Raw genomic sequence first — 23,037 nt, forward strand, 5'->3', positions numbered from 1 at the left:
AGAGAGCTCATTCCATTGCTTCTAGCTCTGAGAGGATTAGTAAATCCAGGAAATGCCATAGTCATAGCTATGCTACAATCTGAAGAAAATTAAGGGTTGTTTTGGCCCTAGAACTAGAAAAGTTTGACATCTTTGGCTAGAATGTACATATGATTTTTAAAAAATAGCTCTTTCCCACTTCCTGGGTGATGCACTCAGAAATGTGTGTGTGTGTGTGTGTGTGTGTGTAGATAGACTGTTGCTTGCTGCTGCCTTGTCTTTAAAGCAAGTGTGGTGTAGTGGTTAAGAGCGGTAGACTCGTAATCTGGTGAACCAGGTTCGCGTCTCCGCTCCTCCACATGCAGCTGCTGGGTGACCTTGGGCTAGTCACACTTCTTTGAAGTCTCTCAGCCCCACTCATCTCACAGAGTGTTTGTTGTGGGGGAGGAAGGGAAAGGAGATTGTGAGCCACTTTGAGACTCCTTAAGGGAAGTGAAAGGCAGGATATCAAATCCAAACTCCTCCTCCTCCCCTTCTTCTTCTTCTTCTTCTTCTTCTTCTTCTTCTTCTTCTTCTTCTTCTTCTTCTCTTCAAGGTAGGGAACATGTGGCCTTCCAGATATTGCTGGATTCTGAATCCTATCAGCACTAGCCAGTGTGGCTAGTGGCCAGTGTGGCCAAAGATGATGCTAGTGTAGTGCAGCAACCTCTGGAAGGCCAAGCATCCTGCAGTCTAGCTCTAAGGAGAGCCAGTGTGGTGTAGTGGTAAGAGCGGTAGATTCATAATCTGGGGAACCGGAGTGGGGGGGGAGCCCCACTCACCTCACAGAGTGTTTGTTGTGGGGGAGGAAGGGAAAGGAGAATGTCAGCCACTTTGAGACTCCTTCGGGTAGTGATAAAGCGGGATATCAAATCCAAATCCAAACTCTTCTAAGGAGAAAAGTGGGGTGGAAACAAGGGGGGGGGAAATGTATTAAGAATGTAAGGATTAAGTTGTTCAAACCTTTGATTATATTTCTCCCCGAAGGAGGGCCCAGGGCTGAAAGGATTCCTCGGCTTTTACACTGGGAGGGTGGTATAAAATGTCCCTGCAGGTTGTTTCCTTGGAGAAGCTAAATAATGAATAGATAGTCACCAAGGGTTCTGCTGCTCCACAAGTTTTTGCAGCCAGACGAGGGCGCTGTTTGGGATAGTGTGAATGTGCTCACACTCTGCACATTTGTTTGAACTGAAGAGGACTAGACTATCACATTATTCAAACAATGTGTCCTGCAGCACGGGACTTGAAGTTTAAAGGAGAAGCAAGCTTTATCTACTAAAGTCCAGTCAACGAGTCCAAAATCAGATCAAGCAACTAAATTCTGGTCAAGGCAGAAGGCACATCATGAGAGGCCAGGTTAGGCCAAAGGCAGGGGAAATCTAGCTAAGGTTAGGCAAATTCAGGTCAAAATGAGAGAGGACTGATAAAGCAGGACCATGGACAGCTCCAAGGAGGCCTTGTTAGCTGAGGTCAACAGAGGAGATGCTGCCTACTAAAGCAACTGTAAGAAGGTGCTGAGTTTGCCGGAAGCAGTAGCCAGTTGAACCCATACACTGGCCGACAAGAAATCCAGGATTATTACCGTATTTTTCGCTCTATAGGACGCACTTTTTCCCCTTCAAAAATGAAGGGGAAATGTGTGTGCATCCTATGGAGCGAAGATGCCATAGCCCCGCGACCCTCTCCCGGCTGGAGAGGTGACGCGCGGCTATGGCAGGAGCTTCTCCGCTGCGCCTTTCCGCTGCTCCCTGACCTGCTCTTTGGGGCTGGTGGTGGGCTTCCCCCCGCCAGCCCCAAAGAGCAGGTCGAAAGGAACCTGAAGCCTGGAGAGCGAGAGGGGTCAGTGCACACCGACCCCTCTCGCTCTCCAGGCTTCCAAGGTAGCCGCCTGAACGCACCTTAAACGGCACCTTGTTTTAGAGCGGGAAAACAAGAGGGGGAAAGTTCTCCTCCTCTCTGTGCAGTGCCTCCTGCTGCTTCACTGAAGGGGCGCTGGGCAGAGAGGGGGAAATTTTTTTTTCTTGTTCTCCCCCCTCTAAAACAAAGTGCCTCCTATTGTCCGGTGCGTCCTATGGTGCGAAAAATACGGTAGTTCTACCTGCATGGAGGAACAGCACCTATTTTGCATTCTTTGACTTCTGTGAGGTTGGGGGGTGGGAGTGGAGGTACTTCAGGGGGCTCCAAATTAAAGGCTGGGGACAGTATCCTTCTGCCAGAAGGGCCCCAACTAACATACTGACAGTTCTCCCCCTAGAGAATCAATGTGCCCCCTCTCAGGCTCCTCTGCTACACACTGCAATATCTTAGGGTCAGGGTTCACATCATACCGGGGCTAACTTGAGTTCACTGGTGACTATTCACAATCACAGTTCTTCATGTTCACACAAGGGCATACAGAACTTGCACAGATGAAATTGAACATGTCAACTGGTTAACATGCTCCACTTGTGGGCAGGGTGCTGCCCTTTTCAGGATCATTAGGATTTGATCCCCGTATTCTCTATTCTGACTGGTAGTGGCTTTCTAGGGTCTCAGACACTTTTAACCAGAGATGCCAAGGTTTGAACTAGGGACCATCGATATGCAAAGCATTTGCTGCTGCTCCACTAAGCTATGCTCCCTGCCTCTAATCTTCTTCCGATCCCCACACCAGATTCACCTTGTCTGTGAACCCTACAGCAGAACCTCGTACCCATAAACTTGTGAACCTGCAACTGAAATAAATGCATACTTTCCCCATTCACCCCTCTTCCATCTCCTTCCTATTCCTTCATTGTTTCAAGCGATAAGCTCCTCACTTCAAAGAAGATAACCTGCAGTGCAAAGTGCGCTCCCTGCAAGGGGAGCCAGGGGCGTAGGATGGAGAAAGAGGGCTGCAGTTTGTACTAAAGGGGCAGGTGTTGCTTTAAAAGAGGTGGTCTACAGTACGATGCACAGCTCCCTCCCTTTCTGTTGCAAAAATGCATGAGGGGAGGGATTGCTCCGTGTTGTTCTTTTCATAAAGGGTGACTTATCCTCCTTCCCAACAGCAGGAAGAGCTCATCTTACTCCTCCCCTCCTTCCCTGGCTTTCTGATCACATGCAGAAGTGTAGTAAGATTTTCTGCTTGGCAGATGATCAGCTCACTAAGTGGTTGTTTGTCCAATGTAGAAAAATATCTTTTGACAAATGGTAAGGTATACAGTATCTCCCAATGCTTTTCAGACTCAAGGGTGGCTCACAAGCACCTGTAACACCATGCAATAAAACCAGGTGGTACTCTACTCTTAAATCTGGTTTCCCCCACCCCTTTTGCTGGACAGATACTTTGGGAACAGCGTTGTTCCCTGCAGATCCATGGAAATTTGAGAAGCCAATAGATTGTTTTGAAATGAATCCTACCTCTGGAGGAAAATCTCACAGAAACACGGCATCAGGTACCATTACCTAATACGTCTGGGGTTCAGATAGAGCAACAATGCTCTGTAGACTATTTTTTTTAATCCTCCCAGGGATTCCAACAGGAGTTATTTTACATGCTAGTTTTCCTCTTGCCTAATCACAGGTATAGAGTTCCCAGAGACAACTGAAGTGTTGCCAACCGGCACAAACTACAGGTGTGCACATACCAAGCCATCATTCTAGAAATTTTATGAGACAAAGAAAATGGCTGGCAAGTTTAGAAGCAGATATACTTGTGTGTATCTCAATCTGTGTTTGCACTGTATATGGTGGGATATAAGCTGAAACAAGAATGATACTCTTGGATTCCAGATGCAAAGTGATCCCCAGTGCCAGCTGCTCGAAAACTGAGCACTCAGTAACCTGTGACGCCAATTGAGTGGAAACCAGAGTTACTAGGCCCCCCTCGGTCGTCCCCTTCCAAGCGGTTTAGAGGCCTTGATTTCATAGGAGTGGTAACCATCGAGAACAGGACAGACTTTGCTCGTTTGCTCAAGACATCGATTCCATAAAACATATTTTGTTGCATTGTGCAAAATATGAGCAAGCCAGGGCTGAACTGATACTACCCTTGCTGGTACCTTTCCCAGGAAAATCAGAGGCTCACTATGTCAGGTTCCTATTGGAAGACCGGACAAATGCTAGAATATTAGCACTGGCAAAGTTTTTATCGGTGGTTGCAAGAACAAATGATCCCTATATTCTGAACAAAATGCTTGTTTAACCTGGAGGTAGGCTGTATGAATTGTGTATTGCTTTGTAATGATTTGTTGGGTCTCTGGACCGTAATAAAGATTGATGATGACTTGTGTGTATCATTTATGGCTATGGGTTGTCTTCCACTAAATAATTATGTGTGCAGAGCAACTTCCACAAGCAAAACAGAACTCTCCCTCCCACTCTATCCCGCAAACTCACTGCAACCCTCCTAAATCTAAGCTAGGGTTTCCCTAACCCTTTGGAGCAGATTTCTAGTTGGTGCAGGGAGGCACAGAGGGGTGAGGAGAGAGGGAAAGGCTTGCACCCCATAGAGGTGCTGCTAACACAGCAAAAACAATGGATGAGACAGCAGTTATGAGTTACTGGTTTCTACAGCCACAGTAGGCGTTGTGACTCTCCAGAGGTTCACTTTAGCCCTGGAGGTGCACTCCATTGTCTTTCAAGACAGACGGGTGCCAACTACAAGGACTGCATGTCTATATATGCATGGAGGAAAACTTGTCAACCAGAGTTCGCTCAGTTCCATCGAACTGATTTGTGAGCAAACATGTTCTAGTTCAGGCTGCAAGATGTACAAGTTTCTTTGTTCATGAAATCACTTCGAAAATGCATCTGGCATGACTCGTTTTAAGAAACCTCTACACTGTATTTTCTCCTGTTTTGCATGCTCCCTATATTAGTATCTGTGCCGAGTGATTAGGCGAGAAAATTCTGACCCAAGTGATTCCAGCAACCACCTGGCTGCAAGCCAATCCGATTGCTTGATTTCTCTAGCCACTCAGAGAACCGAGATAAAAATTCACCAACCCTTTGGAGGTATTTGACTTCTGGTTAATTATAATCTTCTTCATGTGTTTATTTTCTTATCAGGGGCACACACCTGAATATCAAATTACTCTTCAAACTTCCTGCGCAAGTCGCCAGTGCAAACTGCGACAGACCTTTAATATGATATAAGAGACAGAAAGAACGCAGATGCATTTGCTTAGAAATATCATTGGAAACAATGATGCTTTGTGGAACAATGATCTATTCATCGTGGGTAAATATGGCAGGAATTTCTCTTTCTGATTACATGTGCCTTCTGTTAAAAGGTGCTCTTAACAAATTCAAGTATTTCCACATTGGGTTGGCAACTAAACCAACCTGACCTACACCTGCATATTTAAGCTTGGGTTCAGGGGTTGCATAACTCCATACCCTCCAACATTTCTCCAGTGAAAATAGGGATGTCCTACCATACCCTCCAACGTTTCTCTGAGGAAAATAGGGATGTCTGAAAGAAAAGCGGGATGTACTAGGATCAAATCAGAACCAGGATGGCTTCTGTAAATGTGGGACTGTCCCTGGAAAATAGGGACATTTAGAGGGTCTGCCAACACCCTGTAGACCAGAGGTGAGGGACTTGTGGGCTCTGGATGTTGTTGAACTTCAACTCTAATCAGTCTCAGCCAGCATGGCCAGTGGAAAGAGATTCTAAGAGTTGCTTCTCAGTAACATCTGGAGAGATACAGGTTCCCCAACCCTTTATAGACCATGTTGGGGAGAAATTCCATAGAACAAAGAAAAGAAATCTCCAGTAGCATTTTTTTCTGGTAAATTGGGGGGCAGGGGAGTGGGGGAAGTAAACATTTCCCCGGGTAACTGAGCAGCCTGATTGACTGCAACACAAATTTTCAGGCAAACAGCAGAATAGCACATTTTTCCATCAAACATATCCACAGTACATCATTTTAATTTGAAAATTATTGAAAATAAATTAGCATAATTATCCACTGAGACTTATATTTACTGAAAGTGAGAGCTTTCAGGGCAGCTGAGGAGAGCTGGCTACACACACACACACACACACACACACACAGTCAAAATACAATGCTATTATATGAATAAGTTACACCTGTAATCTGTTGGCATGTATAGAAGTTGGCTTGACACAAGACCTACTGCTCCAGGAATATACTTACTGACCAGCTTTTGAGTCATTAAACTAGAAGCGCTTTATGTCTCCTGGCCTCCATATGGACATAAGAAGATTGTGTCAGGCTAGTGGTCTATCTGGTCCAGCATCCTGTTCTCACAGTGGCCAACCAGAAGTCCATGGGAAACCCACAAGCAAGAGCCAAGCACAAGAGCTCCCTCCCCTCCTGCAGTTTCAAGCAACCTGTGTTCAGAAGCATTACTGCATCCGGCCATGGAGGAGGAGCATAGCCATTATGGCCAGTGGCCATTGCTAACCTTCTCCTCCTTGAATTTGTCCCATCTGCTTTTAAAGCCATTGAATTTGGTGGCCAGTCATCCTACCCAAGTTTCATTTTTCCTAGGAAAGCAGAGGATTGAATTTTGGGCTTTCTGAATGCAAACATTGTGGTTGCTCGCCTCAATATTGCACTCTAGTGACACCATCAGATCCTGAAGCTTAGGCTCCAATACTTTGGCCACCTCATGAGAAAAGAAGACTCCCTGGAAAAGACGCTGATGTTGGGAAAGATTGAGGGCACAAGGAGAAGGGGATGACGGAGGACGAGATGGTTGGACACTGTACTCAAAGCTACGAACATGAGTTTGACCAAACTGCAGGAGGCAGTGGAAGACAGGAGTGCCTGGCGTGCTCTGGTCCATGGGGTCACAAAGAGTCGGACATGACTAAACGACTAAACAACAACAAAGTGACACCATATTGGGTGAAACTATCCATTATATGTTGTCCCATGACAGCTATTATATAGGGCTCAGATTTGGACTGGTAACCACCTTGGCACTTTGGAAGTTGTTCAATCAAAGTTCTTAAGGCAGATTTTTTCTGTACCACCCTGCATCCCAAATGCATCAATACAACTGGAGGCAAGTTTCCCCTCAGTAGAAGTACAGACTTGGCAAAGAACTCTTAACTTTTGGCTCTGCCTAAACTCAAATCCCCCCCAGTTTACTATCCTTAGTACTTCAAGACTACCACAAAAGTGTCTGGCTTAAAACCGTCTACCAAAAACTCCACTCTTGCAACCTATACCCACAACACCTACTCACTATGGGCCTAACCAAAGCAAACAGTCTAATTTGTCAACGTCTAAAATATATCGAGCATCAGAACAACCTGGCCACTTATAAGGAAAGTCTGCCCATGGTATGACCAATTTCCATTTTCCCATTTTGATTCTCTGGCTCCATACCTGCACAAACTAGCTAGCCCAGAATACAGACGTGCTTTCACACTTGCAAGACTGGATGTTTTGCCATCTGTGGTACTTGAGGGTTGATTCCAAAAGATCCCACCTGAGAAACGTCTTTGCCCCTGTGGAGACGGTAGCACCGAAACACGTCTTTCTGTCTTGTACTCTCTACAAAGACCTGAGGAACGAGATCATCACCCCACTCGTACTGACCATCCCAGGGTGCACAACACTGCCACAGTGTCCTTTCTTCTGTCAGACCAAATGGAGCAGATAACAGCAAAGGTTGCTCGGTTCTTAGCAGGGGCAATCAGAATAAGGGCCACTATCTGACTGTTGATTCAGAACCCTAAACTGTGCTTTTATACTAAATTTCCTTTCTTCTGTGTACATTGTAATGTTTTATTGTTGCTATGGCCATTGGCTAATACAAAAAAAGTATCTATCTATCATCTATCTATATCTATCTATCTATCTATCTATCTATCTATCTATCTATCTATCTCTATATCTATCTATCATCTATCTATCTATCTATCTATCTATCTATCTATCTATCATCTATCATCTATCTATCTATCATCTATCTATCTATCTATCTATCTATCTATCTATCATCTATCTATCTATCTATCTATCTATCTATCTATCTATCTATCTATCATGTTGTCCCAGAAATCTTTGGAGAGGTATTACATATGCACATACAACACAGACATAAGCTATGCAACCGCTGAGGCTACAATTTGAAGAAGACTGGCACTGGATGAAAGTGACTTCTTAACCCTTGCACCATTTTTCAGTCATGCATGCATATACACTACACCAGAGTAATTCCCCAGCAGTGATTAAAATCATCATAGGGTGGAGTTGATGGTGGTTAAGGATTTTTGGCAGAAAAATGGTACAAGGATCTCTGCTTCTTAATCCAGTCTTCCTTTGGAAATTGCAGCCCAAAAGGCTTCGTTGTATGAAAAATTAATATCCCGTAGTACTAATGTGCAGTCCCACCCTTAATATTTTCATCAGTAAAAACCAGAGATCTTTTCATCAGTAGAAGCCAGAGATCTTCAGAAGTTACTGCTATGGTCTGGCACATTTCTTCATGATTTTTAGTACACTGCTCTGGCAATGTTTGGATTCAGTAGAAACTACATGGCTGCAGCGATTGATTTGTGTCATTTCCATTTAAACATTCCCCAGTCATTGACCCTACCCATGCGGTTCCGGCACACAACCATTACAGAAGGGAACTTCTGGTTCCAGACCTAATTATATATCCACATATGGGCTTCAAAGCTGATTTGGCCAAGCCATGACTACCTGGTGACATCAGGAAGGTAAAAACATGGCCAGATCAAGTCTCCTGTTCCCTATGTTATAAAGTCAAAGTGGAAAGAGCATACAAGGGAGGGGTCACGTACTGCTGCAGTAACTTATGAATTGTCCCTATCAGGAATCTCATTTATCCTTCTTCTTGCATTTCAAAGACTACAGTGGTTCTTTAGCAAAACTGATGCCCTGCAGCAGAGAGGGATCACACAGGTTGTTCTTGGATTTTTGCTTTGATGTTCTACTATGTATATTTGCAATAATCCGATATCTTTTGCATAATGTTATATATGGCAGGTTGCTGTGAAAGTTAGCACCATCGTGCACTGTTCAATAGATTTACCAAGAGAAGGAGAGAAAAGCAAATGCCAATATAGTAAATGCATCATTTAGCAGGAATAGATCTGTTTGAGGGTAGCTAAATGAGGTACATCTGTAGCCTGGCTTTAAAAGATCCCCCACCCAAATAAGGAATTTGATGGTGGTCCATTAAGCAGCCGTGGTCCATTAAGCTGGAAGTTATAGTGCATGTGTGAGGAATCAGGATCAGCCTTGCGGGCCAAATTTGGCAAGTGGGTGGGGCTGCTGACCTGGCAATCACATGCCATTTTTATGACATCATGAAACATGGGTTGTCCCATGCATCTGTCAAAATCCCTTGTGGAGCATCCCAAACACTTGACAGCTAGCTGGCTTGTGATCCACCTGCTGGGAGGCTAACACTGCAGCTCCATTTCTTCATCTTCTTTTTCTAGAATAATAATAATAATAATAATAATAATAATAATAAAGCTACATTTGTTCTAGGGAGCTGTTTCTGAAACTCAGCCAACCTTCCACTTGCATGTCAGGAGTGAGACGGCAGTAAATCACACCATGCAAGTTAACTCTTTATTAGCAAGACCATGATCTGCACAGACTTGGCAGAGTGTCATGAGCACAGCAGCTTATCCCTGGTAGGTCTTGCCCCATGGATCAGACTGAAAGTCCCTGCCTCCCCACAGCCGTCTAAATTCCCTCCTCTGCAGGGTTTTCCCCAAGCAATCAGAGACTGCGCCACTTGAAGCCAACCTCTCTTCCACTCTCTTCACGCTCCTTCTGGTTCTGGGAGACTAGGGGGAAGGGAAGCTTGTCACAGCAGGAGGGGAAGATGTCCATGACTCTTCACCAGCCTAACTCATCTTGCCTCTTCTTGGCCTCCCTCCTCCCCTGCTTCAGCTTCTGCCTCCCATTCTGGACTTCTCTCTGCCACATTGCTTTCAGTTCCTCTGCACGACATTTCGCAAAAAACCCACATATGCACACACTAAGGGCTTATCCATACTTGCCGGTGCTTTCCAGGCACAGGTCCCTACCTCAAAGCTCTGCATCAGAGCACTATTTTTTCCCACCCCAGAGCTTTCCCTGCAAAAACCTGCTCTTTAAACTGAAGTGCAATACATGGCAATGCGGGACGCGGGTGGCACTGTGGGTTAAACCACAGAGCCTAGGACTTGCCAATCAGATGGTTGGCGGTTCAAATCCCCACGATGGGGTGAGCTCCCGTTGCTCGGTCCCTGCTCCTGCCAACCTAGCAGTTCGAGAGCATGTCAAAGTGCAAGTAGATAAATAGGTACTGCTCCGGCGGGAAGGTAAATGGTGTTTCCGTGTGCTGCTCTGGTTTGCCAGAAGCTGCTTAGTCATGCTGGCCACATGACCCAGAAGCTGTACGCCGGCTCCCTCAGCCAATAAAGAAAGATGAGTGCCTCAACCCCAGAGTCGGTCACGACTGGACCTAATGGTCAGGGGTCCCTTTACCTTTATATAGCAATGCAGGTTTTCCATGGACTGTTGTTTGGTCCGATTTAGTGATAAAGAGTGGGTTTTTGCAGGGATACTCGGGAGCAAGGAAAGAGTGATCGGACACAGAGTTTTAAAGCTCAGACCATGCCTATAAAGCACAGAAGAATTGTAAATATGCCTAAACCCTCAGAGGCTGGGTAACAACTACAGGACTGGAGACAGGTGGGACCCTGCAGGCAATGATGATTATAATTGGCTAAGCAGAGAGGAGATGAGCAGAAGCATCTAGGAAGCTCCTTGGTCAGTGGAAATGTGTTAATATGATTGTGGGTGACTGGAGAAAGACTGCCCTGTGAGTTTTGGGGTGCTTAGAATCTTAAGGGAGCTCTGCCTCACATTGTCCAACAGAGGATCCTCCACTGCTTTACTGCCTCTCACAGAAGGTATACTACTTATTTTATTCCATTGCTGACAAACCTTTGCATGACAAGACAGAACGTTTGTGAAAGTTTCATGACATCAGAGAAGCTCATCCAATCAGGGGCTCTGCCATTTCTTTCACGTGAAAAAAACTGGGCAAAATCACCCAACGTATTTTAAAGGCTTCCCAGGTGGTCTTAGCAAATCTGAAACTCCGCTCTTCAACTGTAAATGCTAGTAGAATCCAGTTCCCTCCATTTTCTTACACAGCAAAAGGAGGCACATGCAGGAAGACATTGCCACAAAGTGCCTCTCAAATGACTTCACAGATTTACCATAAATACAAAGTACTTGAGCTCCTTGAGCTTCATAACAATATGGCCCTGGAAGAGGAAAATAAGTATCCGCAATTGAACTTGAAGAGCAGGCTTATTCACAGCAGCTAAAAATGCAGACAGGGCAGGCGAAGACGGTGCTTTGGAAGCTCCAAATGAGAAAAGAGGGGATACGCAGAAGCATTGCCGAATCATAAATAAAATTGCTCATTTTTGCAGCTGTGCAGAGCAGAAAGAGGATCATGTGGGACAATGAAAGGGAAAAGATGTTTACTTTGAAAAGATGAAAGCAATCACTGGAAACAAGAACCCTCCACTTAGAAAGAGATGCATCTATAACCATTGCATTCCAGAGCAGGGCAATTATATGTTGGGAATCCTTAGTCCTCTTCAGTGTAGAGGAAAGACATGAGGGGGAAGCAGGGGCCATTCAGTGCCCTCACACTATCAGCCTCTCTATTGTCCTTCCCTTCACCTTCATCTTATGGAGGGGCTCCCCTTTATCACATACACAGCCCAACAAGACAATGACAATAATCCACCAACAGCATACAAATCAATATGGCTAACCTGATCCAAAACACCCACCCACCCCACTCACATACGAAAACAAAGATCACCACAGCCAATCACAAACAAACAACCACACCCTAGGCCAACCCCAACCTCTCTCACCACCAAAGGACCACAAGTGAACAACACAAGCAACGCTGACACCAAACCCTACATACATTAAGCATAATAGAAACATTGCCACCCGACCCCACCCCCACCCATCTTTCCTCCCTCCACCCCCCTTTTTTTCCTCCCCCTAATGTCTCAACAAATGAAACGGATTTGTAAAAATGTTACATGGAAAAAATACGAGAGACATTACACTTACTTCTGTAAAACAAGAAAATCTTTAATAATAATATATATATATATTTTAAAATGGAGGGAACTGTCTGAAGCAGGGATCCTCCTGTCCCTGAGGAGGCTCCCTGTACATTTTAAAACCCTGGAAAATCAGAATTCGAAAACATGCAGCGATTCCCCAGGGATACACAGGGTCCCCCACTTCGGACAGTCACTTCCCATGAGTTGGGGTCAACAAGAGCAAGTATTAGAATTATCAATTACGTTTTTAAATTGCTTATTACCCAAAGGTCTCCAAGCGACCTTCGCAGCTCACGCTGCCTCATGTTAGGCACGATGATGCGTTCTTACCAGTGTTCAGTCAGCTTCAGAGACAGACCTGTGTAACTTGTGCTTCAGTCTTAATCCGACTTTTTTCCCCCATAGTCCAGGGCTCTTCAAAGCACCAAGGAGCTGGTCAGGCTCCAAAATGCCAGAGTGGGCGCTCAGAACTAATGAATTTTATGTTGTTTTTCATAGCATAATTTTAATGCTGGCATGAGGAGCCATGCCCGCAGATGCCACTTTGAATAGAGACAGAATAATCTGTTCAGCCCACTGCCAGGTGACTGGACTTTAATTTAGTAACTGAATCCAAGGATAAAACACCTGAAGATTCACCCAGCTAGGACCAACTGGCAATGACTGGGGGTGGGTGAGGGAATTAAGCCAAAATGAATATCTGCTTCTTTGAAAATGCAACAATCTGGGACAACCCAAGATTGGATAAAGCAAAGGATATTTAGCATTGCCTATAGAGAGATGATAAAGGGGATCCCCAATGTACATTGAAACACAGACTACTGCACTTCAGTTTTTATTTGGCAACACAACTTGAATGACAACCTATCCAACTGTCTCACCTTCTGCTGTCTAGGTACAGAACCGAAATATGCATAATCAATTAGACACTGGTAATTTAAGATATCGTCTGTAATATCCTTCAATAAAAATACAGAACAGCCCATCCAACAATTAATAATAATAATAATAATAATAATAATAATAATAATAAACATATACACGCAGAAGAAACAATCAAGAAACAATCAGCAAGACCTAGAGTGCAAGCATTGCAGTTGTAGAAATCTTTATTGCATATTTAGACAAACTAGAACCTGACTTTGAATAGATAAGACCAGTTATCAGAATTCACATTGCCACTTCAGCCTCAACTGGAGAAACATGTCATTGGCTCTTACAACAACATCTTTAACCTCCAGTTATAGCTCATGGGGGGGGGGGGGCGACAAGAGTTTATTTGACACTGGAAAGATCCCCCAAGATAGGAGTGAAGCCACGTGCACAACACTATAGATGGAAGGCTCCTGGTGCAAATCTAGAGCATATGCTCTCGTGGTGTCCAGCAATGTCTCATGGGCTTTGTGGCTAGAACACTGTTTGCATCTATTTGCAGCCACATTTCTAGGCCTTTGACAAACATGTGCAATGGTGGCTTCTTAGGATGTTCTCTGTAACAAGATGGGGTTAGGGGGAGAAGCGATATTTGGGTCACATTGTTCCAGGACATATATACAATGGTAGGACTTCGAGAGAGATGTCTGTGGGGCCCCATCAATGGAATGAGCAGGCGGGCTCTCAGATGTAGCGGAGCTCGCTTACAACATTTGGAAAGAGTTCAAGGGTTTTCCTAAAGAGCTCAAGGGCTCACCTACATGACCTACTCAATGTTTTATTATGTTCTCATATATGTTGGAAGCTGCCCAGAGTGGCTGGGCCAACATAATCAGATGGATGGGGTACAAATAATAAAACTTTTAAATTATTATTATTTATTGAGCATTTATCCTGATTTGTTTGCATAAACCTTACGCAGAGGCTAGATTATACCTGGTATCCACTGAGCTTTGTTCTGATTTGTTTGTGAGGAACAACAAACATTCATCCTACATATATTCATCCCAATATGCTTGTGCAGTGTTTATAAGTCTTCTTGTTAATGATTTGGTTATTCAGCATTTCCCTGTGACTCAACTAACCGATTCCTTTTTTTAAAAGTGGATTTGTTGCACTGTGGAAGCAGAGGGCTTTACTCCACTTTAAGTGCACGTGCCTAAATTTCCTTGAACCCCTCCTGCAAAATTCTGACAGTCTCGCAGTCCGCTAACATAATGCACCACAACATAGATAAAGCATAGGAGCAGCCATCACCCTGCCCTCTGTCTCAGACCACATGGGATCATTCTTCAGGAGCACCTGGGTCTCTGGTTAATTTGAGATATAAAAAGTAAAAGGTAAAGGGACCCCTAACCGTTAGGTGCAGTCATGGCCGACTCTGGGGTTGCGGCACTCATCTCGCTTTATTGGCTGAGGGAGCCGGCATACAGCTTCCGGGTCATGTGGCCAGCATGACTAAGCCACTTCCGGCGAACCAGAGCAGTGCACGGAAATGCCGTTTACCTTCCCGCCAGAGTAGTACCTATTTATCTACTTGCACTTTGACGTGCTTTCAAACTGCTAGGTTGGCAGGAGCAGGGACCTAGCAACGGGAGCTCACCCCGTTACGGGGATTCGAACCGCCAACCTTCTGATTGGCAAGTCCCAGGCTCTGTGGTTTAACCCACAGCGCCACCCGCATCCCTACGGCGCCACTCATGTTCCTGTAATCACAATTAAAGTAAAGTAATCACAATTAAAAATGTATTTTTTCCCCAGTTGCATCTTGAGTATATTTAAGATCAGGCCTTTCAAACCTGCTGTGACTCTTGTCCCCTGTCTGCTGCACGCAAAAATCTATTTTGACCTCCCTCTGCACCAAAACTTGAAATAGAACTCTGTCCCTCCCACGCTTCAAGCTACTTTTGTAAAAGAAAACATGCAGCCCACATTTTCAGTTAGGTTTTTTTGGTTGGTTTTTGTTTTTTTTAAGCCATCTAAAATTGCATTATAATGGATGGAAATATTTCCGGACTTGGAACTGCCAAGCCCCTTCTTCGAACACTTCAGATGCGCATGTTTGAATTGTAATTTGTGTTCATTACAGTAGAAATCAACTTTACCGAGAGCGACAGCCTCTGCTGAGTCCTCCCGCAATGTGTCAGCAAGAGTGGCAGTCTTCCCATGTGCTACCAGTTTCATAAGTGGATCATAGCAGGTGGCTTGTAGCTTTGAATGCCACCGACTCCGATATCCTCTGTCACTTGCACATGCTACATATGAGATTGGTTAGCGGAGCTTGATTCTTCTGCAGATCAAGGCGCAAATGTAAAAAATAAGCAGAAATCAGCCAGGTTGGATGGTTTTGTACCAAGAACTGCTACAAGTCGCCTATTCATATTTCTAAAGCCGATTGACTGGAGTGCTATGCTGTGAAATAGTTTGAGTTTTTACCTGGATTTCTTGCCTTAAAGAGGGATTTAAGGGCAGCAGCTCCAGTAAATTCAAATGACAAGTTGTGGCCAATATTTAATAGTAATTATAGAACTACTAGAAAGAAAGGAGCATCAAGATTTAAGGACGCTCTGCCCAAGCTACCTAAAAATATCAAAGATCAAGAATTGGTTGAATTGGGGTCAAGAATTGATTGATCCGCACACACAAAAAAAGAAAAGTATCCTTTTCCGTTGCTCATTTTAATATCCTACATTCACCATCCAGAAAGAGGACAGATCAGTGGGGTAGGAGAGCTGAAAACAATGCGCCAATATATTTCACATATATTGGCAAGCAATGTGCCCCTTTGGTTTCAGATAGTACATGGGTAAAACGAGTCTAAAAAGCCTGGGATACAAAATTTCACAACCCTCTGGTGGCTATTGTGGCTCATTTACCAGAAGTAATGTATTTAGTGTTAGCTCTGGAAGTGTGTACTTGATTCCGACCAAACAAACCTCCGAGAGCACAATATATATCAGGAATCCTTGTCTGGTCAGAATCAAGTATAAACTTCCATAACATGGTTGTTCTGTGGGTAAACATGGACATGCAGGGAAACCATAGGTGCCATCTTCCTTAGAGGAAAGCTGAGATTGATATTTAGTAAAGAAATACATTTTTGCGCTGCAATTGAACAACACGGCAGTGCTTCTAATAGGTCGTTCCTGTGTCTGAAGACGTAATGCGGGGAGGTAGGTAGGTTAAAGAACACAACACACATCCCAGTTGAATAAAGATATGGAGAGAAACATAAATAGGTCAACACAGGCAATTGGAGCTGAGAGGAAAGTACCACCCATACTTTCCCTTAAGGCTAAATCAGTCATCTTCCCAGAGTACATTTCAGGCAGCAAAATGATTTGCAGAAGTGCTCATGTGTCAGTAAATGCTAATACAGGAAGCAGAAGTAAAGCAATGTGTGTTCACACATGTGAGTGCATACATTAAGTCACGTACTCCGATTAAAAGAATGAAATCAAGCTCACTGACCTAAAATATATTCCGGAAACAAAAAAACGTTTAAAATCCTAATACTCAGAAGCCCCAATTCTCAGTCTTTAGCTTCATTGCTGGCCTACTTAATCAAGATGAGCCTGGTGATTCCCTACCTGTTGCAAATTGCTGTTCAGCTAGTGGACTTGGCCTAGTGTTGGTCAGCAGACTCTGCCCGATTGGTGGATCCAGGACTGTCCAGTTGAGGGATCCATGCTGTGTGCCACACCAAACTGAGATATATCGAAACCAATAACGTCATGGACATGTTTAACCAACACTCCGGTCTCAAGACCTTAATCCCAGGTCACATGCACCCAGGGAACAAATATGGGACTGGGCTGGATTAGAAAGAAATTAGAAAATGGTGAGTAATATGTACAGGGGAGAGAGATAAAAAGCCCTGGGGCCAAGAACATGGATATGTAGAGTCCCTCATCCCCTCTGGGCCAAGGTCCATAGAAATAATCTCTGAAGCACCAGAAGAGCCATGCCCAGCCATCTCTCTGCAGAAAAGAAACATAACTCCAGCATCGGATTCTTCATGGAGCTGCTTCAAGGCATAGACAGGATGATCAATGCGCTGCATCATGAAGAAAGAGCGAGTACTGGGCTGTTTCCCTTTAGTTATCTGTTCACTACTGCAGAGAAAAACAAATAGTATTAGAAGAAATGGGGCATACACTATTGACTTGCAAATAACTGAGTGCATTGCTGAGGCAGGTACTGTACATCGTGAATCCGCCTCTCATATTACTGAGTGCAAGGCAACCATGCATGTGTGGTCTTTATTGGCTTCACTTGATTGGAGAATGATTTATAATTATCTGATCTATTGTCACTAGCCGTACGACTGTGTTTGAGCAAGGAGTGGATATAGAGTTCTGCTGAGCCAAAAACCTTCTCTACAGGGCTATATTTTGAAATAGGTCCCAAATCCCACGTAGCAGCTCCCTATTACGTAAAGGTAAAGGATCCCTGGATGGTTAAGTCCAGTCAAAGGCGACTATGGGGTGCGGCGCTCATCTCACTTTCAGGCCGAGGGAGCCGGTGTTTGTCCACAGACTAAACCACTTCTGCCGCAACGGAACACCATGATGGAAACCAGAGAGCACAGAAACGCCGTTTACCTTCCCGCCACAGTGGTACTTATTTATCTACTTGCACTGGTGTGCTTTCAAACTGTTAGGTTTGGCAGGAGCTGGGGCAGAGCGATGGGAGCTCACCCCGTCGCGGGGATTCAAACTGCCGACCTTCTGATCGGCAAGCCCAAGAGGCTCAGTGGTTTAGACTACAGTGCCACCCACGTCCCTAGTTCCTATTAACCACTCAGGGCAATGAAAACATTTAGGCCAAAAAAGGGGAACCCAGATTATGATCACCATTCAACTCCTTCGGCCTGTTTTTTGTTCCTGGAAATAACCAAGCTTGTGTATCAGTATTAGTACCGGCTCTGTGGTTCTTGTGATATCTGTTGCCTAGTTTTATGTGGCTTGCAGTGTCTTCTCCTGCCAGTCAGCTGAAAAGTAGGGGGAAGAGGGGGAAGAGGCTCTGGCTGTAACCAACTTACAGAGCACTATACAATTTTTAAAAATAATAAAATAATAGAAATTTGCTTGCATGGGGGCGTTGGTGACAAAATGGCACCTCTTCCACCTGCCAGGGAAGAAGGGCTGAGTTGAAGACCTACATCAGGAACATAGCAGGAGTGAAGATCTACCTGGGAACAAGAATGGCAGCACAGCAACAGGTGTTGCATTCCTTGGAGGACAGATTGTCTGCCCCTGTGGATCCTGTCACCTGAGGCAGTTGCCTCACCTTGCCTCCTGGGTGGGCTGTTAACCCCTCCCTCCCCTGATGAACAGTAGGGAAGAGAGGACAAGGTTGCATTCACAATGAGAGACTCCATTCTCTCTCTCTGTATGTATGTGTGTGTGTCTCACACACTCTACCCATCCAATGGGTGGATTTCTCTTTCTCGCTCTCTCTTTCACTCACTCACTCTGTCACACACAGAATGGATGGATGGATGGATTGTGTGTGTGTGTGTGTGAGAGAGAGAGAGAGAGAGAGGGAGGGAGGGAGGGAGGGAGGGAGGGAGAATGGATCAATGTGTTAAGTATAAGTGTGAATGGATTCACAAAGACCCCTCATCAATGCATATATGCTTAAGCCACTTATTTGCTCTTCAGGTCGGAATGTCTTGAAAGCACGAAATCTGCTCATGTGTCTACTATGCAGACCTGTTTTAGAAGAATGATGGCTAGGAATTCCCACGGACTTTATTTAGGTCATGAAACAGACATTCAATGATAATAACTTTCAGATATTATTGAACTGACCCCTGTTTGAACTGGCCAACTGAAGCGTTGGAAAACTCCTTCCTCCATTACCAGTCCCCTGAGCCAACAAGAATGTATCGGTGAGGAGTTAGTTGGGAACTGCAGAGAGAATGGAACTATATATTTGAGATAATTTGGGTGCGTGAAGAAATGCTGGAATAGAGGGCTGCAACGCATCTCCCAGTCAACGACAAAAATCTGAATACTACGCAACAAATTAGGAGGCAAGACAATGGATGCATCCATTGATGAAAGAGGCAGACAGAAACAATCAGATGCATTCAGTGATTTATTTATTTATTTTTAATCATTTAAGGCAATTTTGTTCTTTCAGGAGTATAAATAAGTCATGTTTTCAGTTTATACCTATACTCTGAATTCAAATGGTAGAATTGTGCCAGGAAAGCTTTAGGAACATGCCCCCTAAGTGAAGTCAACAGTATTCTCCACAGTCTTGCACTTTCTGTAGCCCTTTTATGCCATTGCAACGAGAGTGTGAAATGCTCCTCCATGAAAAACTTTACATCCACTTTGCACTTATGCATGTGACTAAATGAAGTTCAGGGTAGCAGGGTCGAAGTGAGAAAGGCCGACAGAGTGTCATATGATATTTCCATTCTTTCAATCTTTATAGTAAAATACTAAACAGATACCAAACATCCACTGAATTTTATTTAGCAGTCATTTGTCTGGCATGCATGGATTGAATTTATAAAAAGCAGCTTGGGACCATTTTTTTTTACAAAATGTATCATTAGCAGACTCTGCTCTGGCCATTTCATTTCTCTGCATGTTCTAGGAGACCAGGGAGGAGAGAAGCTGTTCACAGCAGGATGGGGAGACTCCCTGGATTCTTCAGCATCCTGCCTCTCTGCCTCCTGGTTCCTCCCCTCTCCAGCCTCGGCTTCTGCCTCTGATTCTGGACCACTGTCTGCCACAGCCTCTTCCTGCTCACTCAACCCTGTTGCCTCTTCAGCTTCCAACATGTCCTCCTCCCAGTCTGCTCCCTCTTCTCCCTCTGACCATGCATCATCGTCCGACCACCACCACCCTGGGTCTGAGCCTTCTTCCCTGGGGGGTTCCTCTGCTGGTGCCTCCCACCATTCCTCTGCATCCAGCCAGTCCCAGACACTGTGTTTCGGTTCATGTATCGTTTCAGAAAGTGCAAATTACATTGGTTCACCTTTAAATGCAAACTGAACAAAATTTCTCCCCCATCCCTATTCACCCAATCATATTTTCCTAATGCCTAGGCTGAAATGTTTTGTTGCTGGTAAAATAGTAATCTTTTTTCCAGCTACTGTATCTGTCTGTACGGTAAGCATTGGGTGCAACTTGGCTAAGGGGGTTACATCAAAGGGGAGGCAAGAATAGCAGAGTTGTGACATTTTTGAGTGGTGGAAAGTGAAGAGTTGTTGACGTACTTAAGTTTTTGCTCCTTCAGTATAATCATGTAACACCGCATTGCTAACGGATCTATTTCCTTGACTCGCCCTCTTTTCACATGAACTTCCTTCTGTAGGCGGCATGGGGAGAAATACTTTCTCCTCATCATTTTCCTCTCCTCCATGAGTGGCAGTGGTGTCTTGGGACTGGAGCAAGCTGAGAGAAGGTAGCTTCTGTGGGGGGGGGGTGATTGAAAGCAAGGGGGCAGGTAGGCAGCATTGTGAAGGCTGAAGGAGTTGAGAGTGGGTAGGGGTTTGAATGAAGTCTAAAGGACGGGGTTGGCAGGTGCCGTGGCAAGGGGCCTGGGGATAGGTTGGGGTGGTGAGCAACACAAGCAGGGGCAGCAGTCAGGATTCACTCATGAGCCCCATCGATGAAAGCCCTCCATAAGGAGAGGTGCAACAGGGCTCCCCCCCTCCACCCCACACAATTCTCTGGAGGGGTTTCGGCAGAACCCATGGAACAGTGTGCAAGATGGAGAGGGGGGGAAATGGTTTCATCAGGCAACCTGTTCATTGTAGGAGGATGTTGAATTCCACCCATAATCTTTCGTTTCAAGTAAAACATAAAAATGAACTGCATGTTACTTTGATACATTTACGTTGTTTTCTGTTTGTCTAAAAATGACAAATACTAAGGCACCGTTGTAATAACTAGGTAGACAGGGCCCAGACTTTGATATAATTAGGAAGCCTCCCACTTTCCACTCTTGAATATACCTGGGTTCATTAGAACACATATTTACACTGAGCTGAATCCAACTAAGAAATTCTCAATGTAGACCCACTGAATGTCATGGCAGTGATGGACCTGATAGAACTAGGTTCAACCCAATGTGTGAAGTAGGTGAATGATGGGTATACGCATGATGCTTCTGTCTCTTGTTGAAACAGCAAGTCATTGGTACTCAATAACCGCAATAGCCATTTTCCCCTGAACTACCATTCCTTGCCCTCATGAAGCCTCCGGTACTACACAAAAAAGAACTATCAAAGTTAGCAGAGAGAGAAGGAGCTTCGTATACATACAAGGGGGAAGATGCACAACCCCAGGCTGGGTTGGCTGAAGAGTCCCTTGTGTACAGAGTGCAGCATAATCATTTCCATGAACATTGAACAGAAAGCTCTCAACTGGATTTCTTCTCTCTCTCCATCTGGGAAATGGGCATGGCTTCATTTCCAGAGATGGGTGGCCAGTTTCATTCGGTCCCTTTCCCCTCCTTTTCGTTTTATAAAAGGCTATTACTTCTTGGCCTACCTCAGTGACCTTTTTGCTTGGCTGTGCCTCTTGCCCTCCTCTGAGGACCTGCCACCCGTTGCAGGACTGGAGTCAACGGCCTGCCAATTCTGGGGGTGGATTCTGTAAGGCCAAGAGGGTCTAAGAACAGCTGCAAGGAGCAGCACCAGCCACCGACTTTGCAGTAGTGATTTCAGGACTCAAAGATCAGTATTTTTTCTTGCCGAAATGCATTCCGGCCCAAAGGGAAGGGCGAAGAAAGAGGCTCCCCTCCGGCCAGCAGGTGACCAGATTCCTTGGCGGATGGAAATGGGAGCCTGAGTGGAGTTCTTCTGTCTGGGGCTTGGACTGTCAGGCTAGCTGAGCCAACTTAGTGCATGGACACTGCTTACATGGTTCTTTTCCAGCCTTGTAGTTCAGGAAGTGTATTTGTGTATATTCTGTAATAAAATGAGAACTGCAATAGCACTGAACATGAACACATTATAGGGCATGGGATAACCATGCCCTATCGTGTAGGGGAAGGGCCATAGCTCAGTGATGGGACATCTACTTTGCATGCAGAAGGTCTAGGTTCAATCCCAGGCATCTCTAGGAATTGGGGCTGCGAGAGCCCCCCCCCCCGTCTGAAATTCTGGAAAGCTGCTGCCAAGTCAGTGTAGATAGTTCTGAGCTATATGCCTCCAGTGATTTGATCCCAGGCAACTTCCCTATGTTCCATGGTGATTGCCATGTAATGGGAAAGAGAAGGTGAAAGCTGAACCCACGCACTATCAGGGATCCATTCTTTTGTTTGGAGTTTGCTGGTTTCTCACTGTTCAGTGTAAGAGCGTGCACATTTCAAACAACATGACCACTCATGCAACTTCCTTAATGGGATAGCCACAGGCTTAGAAGAAGAAGAAGAGTTTGGATTTGATATCCCGCCTTTCACTACCCAAAGGAGTCTCAAAGCGGCTAACATTCTCCTTTCCCTTCCTCCCCCACAACAAACACTCTGTGAGGTGAGTGGGGCTGAGAGACTTCAAAGAAGTGTGACTGGCCCAAGGTCACCCAGCAGCTGCATGTGGAGGAGTGGAGACTCGAACCCGGTTCCCCAGATTACGAGACTACCACTCTTAACCACTACACCATACTGGCTTATCAAGTTATGAAGGATGAATACTTTTTTAAAGAGTAGCAGAAGAAAGTAAAATCCTACCCTTTTAGCTCAGGTCAAGAGAGAGAAAGAGAGAGAGAGAGAACTTTCTAGAATTTAAGAAAGTTACAACATTTCACATACAAACTTTTAAAAATTGATTACACTATGGCAGATTAACTTCAGGTAATCCATTTACCTGCCATGCAGGCACAAGTTCTTAATCCATTCCCTAAAACCTTCTCATGGGGCTTGCTGTCAAAGGGTTTCTAAACCTGATAGTTTAACTCATGCTGATAACCTGTTCCACTTGGCTTTCATTTTGCTGTTGTATGGGGGCAAAGCAAAATTATAGACTGTGTTTATAGTAACAC

At 44.8% G+C, this 23,037-nt stretch overlaps 1 protein-coding gene across 2 annotated transcripts in view; it reads left to right on the forward strand.

Moving 5' to 3' along the window:
- TRAPPC12 (trafficking protein particle complex subunit 12) overlaps positions 1 to 23,037 on the forward strand; it is a 651,202-nt gene that overhangs the window by 418,676 nt on the left and 209,489 nt on the right. Inside the window, exon 1 of one of the 2 annotated variants that reach the window (XM_080999064.1) lies at positions 10,767 to 10,771. The exons of the other annotated variant lie outside the window; for it this stretch is intronic. The gene's annotated coding sequence lies outside the window, so the exon portion shown is untranslated. Of the gene's footprint in view, positions 1 to 10,766; positions 10,772 to 23,037 lie in introns of those variants that run through there. 2 annotated transcript variants of the gene reach the window in all.

This window comes from Podarcis pityusensis (assembly GCF_964106645.2).
Source record: "Podarcis pityusensis genome assembly, chromosome: 3".
Classification (NCBI taxonomy): Eukaryota; Metazoa; Chordata; class Lepidosauria; order Squamata; family Lacertidae; genus Podarcis; species Podarcis pityusensis.